Below are 5927 nucleotides of genomic sequence, written 5' to 3'. Positions count from 1 at the left end.
ATCCAAAAGTACCGCCGCTGACTTATCTGACTCAACTAGAGGTAGTTTTATTATTATATATTTTTGTAATCTGGCATGTGGTTTTAACCTGTTAAGTGATGTATACCAAGTACCTATGATGTTCATACCAGGTAAGTTATTTAAACCGGAATGTGGTTAATACCAAGTTTATGTTTTCTTATATGTGGTTTTAATCGGGTATGTGGTTATAACCTGGTATGCAGTTGAAACCTATTGTATGTGGTTGATACAATATATGTTATTGTAAAGGTTATACAATAATACGATAATATGTAATACGTATATGTGCATAGAAAATTCTTTTCTGTGATTGATTGGTTGGTTTGTATACATGGTAAGCTTTTGGTATACCAGAAAGTTTATACATTCCAACCAATCACAGAAAAGTATTTTTATGCATGTATGTATTAGAAACCCCCTTTAAAGGTTGGTTTCCACTGGACCGTTCTCGTGTACGTGCACACGCACGTACAAAAGTGGGTTTCTACTCCATACGTGTATGCGTATGTGCATAAAAATACTTTTCTGTGATTGGATGTATACATGGTAAGCTTTTGGTATACCAGAAAGTTTTTACATTCTTAACATACGTATAACCACGATGCCATGAAGTTGAATCTAGTTCAACTATTTCCGTTCGAACGATATAATTTGAGCGATAGCAGCAATCACAAATTTAAAAATCTTAAATGTAATAGAATACATAATATGTTATTATAATATTAAATTATATTGTTTTAAAAGTTAATTAAAGGATGGATAATTAAAGAATATAATTTAATATTATAATAACATGACACATTTAAGATTTTTTAATTTGTTATTGCTGCTATCGCTCAAATTAGACACTGTGGTCGGGATTGGGGGACAGGTGGTGTTTGCTTATCACCGATTTTATTTTGTTTACTTAATGACCAACGTCAACTATGAGCATATTCTATAGCGAAAAAGTTTTACCATACGGACCCCGAAGTTTTTAAATCTGTTGAAGTATGTATAATTGTATAATATAATAGGATAGATTTAGTTTTAACATGGTAGGGTTGAATTTAAATTTTAATATTTGGTTTTGCATTTAAAATTGACATTTCTGGAAAATGTACGGTCTTGAGAATATATTGTACTTGTCCACCTTTTTTATTTCACCAACAGATTTAGATTTGATCGTGATTAAAATTATTCTTTACTACTTCTGCTAACATTTCCCTATATTATTATAGTAGAATTATTCGACGTGAAATGGAATGCGTTATTAATGAACACTGTGGCATATTTTAAAATGTATAGTAAAATTGTATTTTCTCCTTAAATCTGGTCTAGTAAAATAATTTACACGTAAAGCGGACAATGCATTTAAGTCTTCGTAAATCTAATATTATTTATAAGTAGTATTTTATTTATAGTTATACTTGATTAGTCATTAATTTCATTCATTATTAAATTAGTTCTGCGTGACAAAAGTCTTTTCCTGGGATAAAAAAATGTATGTGTACTGTTCTACCAATATTAATCATATTATATAACCGTTATTTTTAAATTTTCATTCCCATATAATACATGCATAACTACTTACTCGAGATATACACAACTATTATTTAACATTATTACTAAAACGGATTTATTTTATCAGGCTAATAAAGACATAATCTACCTACTGAAAACTAAGATATGCTTAAAACAGATTGATTTTCATTGGGTTTTGTAGAATTCCGTTACAACCTACAACTGCAATAAATAAAAATTTATTACGTAGGCATTATTGTAATTCCGAGTGCATCGACAACGATGATGCTCGATTATATTACCATTTCGTAGGTACATTATGATATTTTATAACATTGTTTCGGCTTGCTTTTGACGAAACCCTAATGCAGTCGTATTAATGATGTGTATACGTCTTGCAACGCGTCTTCGCATTGTCAATAATTTTTCGATTCGTGAATAAAATCAGCCAAGTAAACATGACGGGAAACTGCAGCGGTAGTATTCGAAAAACAGTAATTACTGGGGGTAATATTATTCAAATACATTTTTTTCACGTCCTCCGCTATCTGTCGCTGTATTGCTAACGCACAATCAAAAAATCTGAAAAATAATAATAAATATAGATACATTTTATTGTTGTACGTATAATAAATACGTAAGTATACGTATATTATTATAGTGTATACACAATATATTGAAAAAAGTACGGTCGTTACGAGAAAATAATATAATAAAGACGTCTCGACTTGTTTGCCATTTTTTCTTCGCAATCGAATAAATAATTCCTTCCAAAAACCTTCATCACAACTACCTACCGGACTATCTACAACCATTATCCTGCAACGACCACTAATCACTATCAGTACTACTGCTACTACTACTACCACCTACAATACACAAAAACCATAAATAACTAAAACGAACGATTAAGTGACAAAACTGTGTAACAAAAAATACAAAATGTTTACTAACAGATTATTTTGTGCATCGTTGGTTTTTATTTTTTATTTCTTCTATGTGGAATCTTTATAATTATATATATATAATATGAACTACCGATTCTTATCATTGTTTCAGAAACATAAAAATTATTCATCAACCCAGATATTAGTTTTAAATTTTTAATTTAGTAAACCAATAAGAATGGAATGCTAAGAGGTTTGTCTTTTCTTACATGATGGTAAAAATCAGTAATAGATACTCTGCTATACTTCAATCTCCTATATATTTAAATATGACTAACCATGTCACTTGTGTAGTTAGTATTTCATTGCTTCTGTTACTGAATGATAACAAAATTATAAGATACGACACAATTGAGAATTAATAATGCAAAGGGTTTCATAGTTAAAAATAAACTTGTTAACTAAAAGTCATTATTTATTAATAATATATGTAAATACAATCTAAAAATTTTAACTTAATTAGTGATAAATCGAATTTGATGAATTGTGTATATTCATATTTATTTTTGTACAGAAATGTAGTGTATAATATTAGAAACCAATTTAATATATATTTTTTCCTCGATATATTGAGCAATTTTTTGTTTTAATTTAATACATTATAAAATGTTAAATTTTATTAATCTAGCACATCAATAGAACTTTGAAACTGATTTAAATAAGTTAAAGTCATATATTCATATGATTTTGAAATTGACCAAAATATTTCAACATAATTTTAACATGGATTTTCGTAATTAATAATATTATGATCCCAACATGTGTTGTTTGGAGAGCACTAAAATTAATCATTATACGTCTAATAAAACCACTGTATAATTTATTGTTGTATGAATCTAATATATATTGTTAGTTATATTCAATTACATAAGCAACAATATTGTAGCATAATTATCTTAAATTCAACTTAGCTAGGTATAATAATTTATCTCATTTGTGACCATATTTTAAGATCAAATAATCAGCTTTTTTATATTTTTATACATTTGTTTTTAAAATATATTTAATAAAAATGGAACTTTTAGTTTAACATCGATGTCAACAGCTCGTGAGTTAAACAAATCTATTTCGAACTTTTTCAAATTGTAGAAATGGTAGCACAAAAAGTGACTTTAGCCCCTTAGCCCAATTCGTTTTCATTAGTATAATATAATGACCATAATGATGATTAGTTTTGCATCTAATAAACAAACTATTTTTAAGTAGAGGTTAGATGTTTATATATAATATATTACATTACCTTATGCCTCCAAGCTTGACCTTAATTTAAATTATAGCAAAACAATATTTATTACATTAAACATTATTTTTGTAGCCTTAGTAACAACTAACTATACATAATATTAACAGTTCATTTATTTTTTATTTTAGTATTTTAGATAAATATTATGACAGAAAAGTAATGAAATGTGTATTATCAACAAAATATAAAAGTTCACTCTATTTCTTTTACTGTCTAATTTTCTTCACCTTATTCTCCAAAGTAAATTTTATAATTGTTATATTATGATCCTTTTGCTTCACAAGTCATAACCAATTAAATGTTTTCTTTTTCCTCCTTGTCTATACTATTATATAGATTACATATTACCTATTATATCATATTGATTCAGACACAAAATACTAGAATTCACAAAATATGGATAAACTAAATAATATAATAATAATAATATTATTAAAAAAAAAAAAAAAAAATATATTATTAATTATATTAAATTAGAATTAACTTAATTTAATTTCAAATAACTCAATATTAACTAATTACGGTAAATAATTGAGTTATTTACCTACTTTATGCTTACAATTTGTATGCACAATCTGAGTCTGTTATTTTAATAATTATATTATGTACAACAAAATTGGATTTAATTAAAGAAAATTGCAAGAGATGCATAATTTTGGCGTAATTAATTCAGTTAAATTGTCAATGTTTAAAAAAAATAAGTCAATATAACATGAGTGTAGATTTAAAATCGACAATACACACCAAAAAATGTTTGTCATACGCAACTCAACGGTCAACTAAAACAAAAGACTAATAAAATCTATAGCAGTGATAAGTATTGTAAGCTTTTATTACATGCCATAAAAATATTTTATATCGTTTACAGTTTCGTCCATACACTATTGACTATAAAATTTGCAATCTTGATTTTAAAGCGTGGAAACGTTGCATAAAAATAGCGTAGGGAATCAGGAAAAAGGTACTGCTGATAAGAACCGTACGCAATGATATTTTACAAAATGCCACTGCTTACACATCTATCTGACATTTTGGTTAAATATTTTTCAATATTTTTAGCCATATTATGTATTTCATTTTAGATTTTGAACCGGGTGATGAATGTAATTATTCTAGAATAATGTATGTGTTTTTTTTATGTCTGTTTACATGATAAGTGATAACTTGTCAAAATAATGCTTTAATTTAAAACTTTAAGGGTGGTTTTTTACAACAAATTGAATATCATTGGTACATTATAGAGGTCAAAAGTTAAAAAATTACACCAGTTTTCAATAGCATCGCGTAAAATCACAAAACAGTGACGGAAGACAGGAATTTTACGTAAAACCAATTAAATAAACAGAATACATTTGTAACATAACTTTTCGTTCACATCCTCAGATTTTTTTTTTTAAGACATACCTACTTGCTTCTTGTAATTAATTTATTTTGTAAGTTAAAATGTCCACACTGTTGCTTTATAATATGAAAAATGCATTAATATTTATATTGATTCTTCTCATCATTTATCATTGAACGCTCTATTTCTTTCGATTTGCATTATATCCACGCTAAATGGGTAGAATATAGTCGTCAAACAATAGTATTATTGTTATTGTTACTGTTATTTTTATATTCAGAATTTCCGTACCGCATATATATATATGTATTATTATGTACGTTTTATAGTAGTCGGAGTTGGAGTGGGATATCGTTGTTCAAACGGCAGTTGATTAATCGCTTCCAAAATACGTTGTACGTTTTTATTGTATTCTTTCGACTTAATAACGTCGTAAAACTATCAAAACTAAAACTTTTACGGCTTAAAATAATATATTTACGGATATTAAATAACACTATATACATGTTATATATTACAGCCGCCGTTGCCGGGTATTGTGTATAAGTGTTTCGTTGAATAGGCGTCGTCGGCGTCGTCGGATAAGGAGGAGGAGGTCGCGGTGACGGTGGCGAATAGAGGAAGAAAATGGCACGAAATGTCTACACCGTTTGGACGTGCTTTTGAAATATCGTACCCACTCCACTGTACCACACACAAAGCTCCGACCGTGCCAGAAAAGAATATTTAAATTCGTTTTATATAATATAACGCACAAGTTTATTAAACACCCAAGTCAGATGCAATATACTCTCAAGTCATTCCTCTTAAATACATAAATAACTGGTGTAGATATTATTAACGTTTTTAAAGTAAAAAAAAAAAAAAAAAT

General features: G+C 27.6%; 1 long non-coding RNA gene across 1 annotated transcript; it reads right to left on the bottom strand.

Annotated features, from left to right (window-relative positions):
• Positions 1–1612: 1612 nt before the first annotated feature.
• LOC126550068 (uncharacterized) lies at positions 1613–3783 on the bottom strand. Its single transcript, XR_007604085.1, has 3 exons — positions 3712–3783; positions 1827–2106; positions 1613–1746 (listed from the first exon to the last, which is right to left on the bottom strand). It is a non-coding gene; the product is annotated as an uncharacterized LOC126550068 (long non-coding RNA).
• Positions 3784–5927: the final 2144 nt, after the last annotated feature.

This window comes from Aphis gossypii, chromosome 2 (genome assembly GCF_020184175.1).
Source record: "Aphis gossypii isolate Hap1 chromosome 2, ASM2018417v2, whole genome shotgun sequence".
Taxonomy (NCBI): domain Eukaryota; kingdom Metazoa; phylum Arthropoda; class Insecta; order Hemiptera; family Aphididae; genus Aphis; species Aphis gossypii.
The sequence above is the reverse complement of the archived record's forward strand: the minus strand, read 5'-3'. Positions and strand labels throughout refer to the sequence as shown.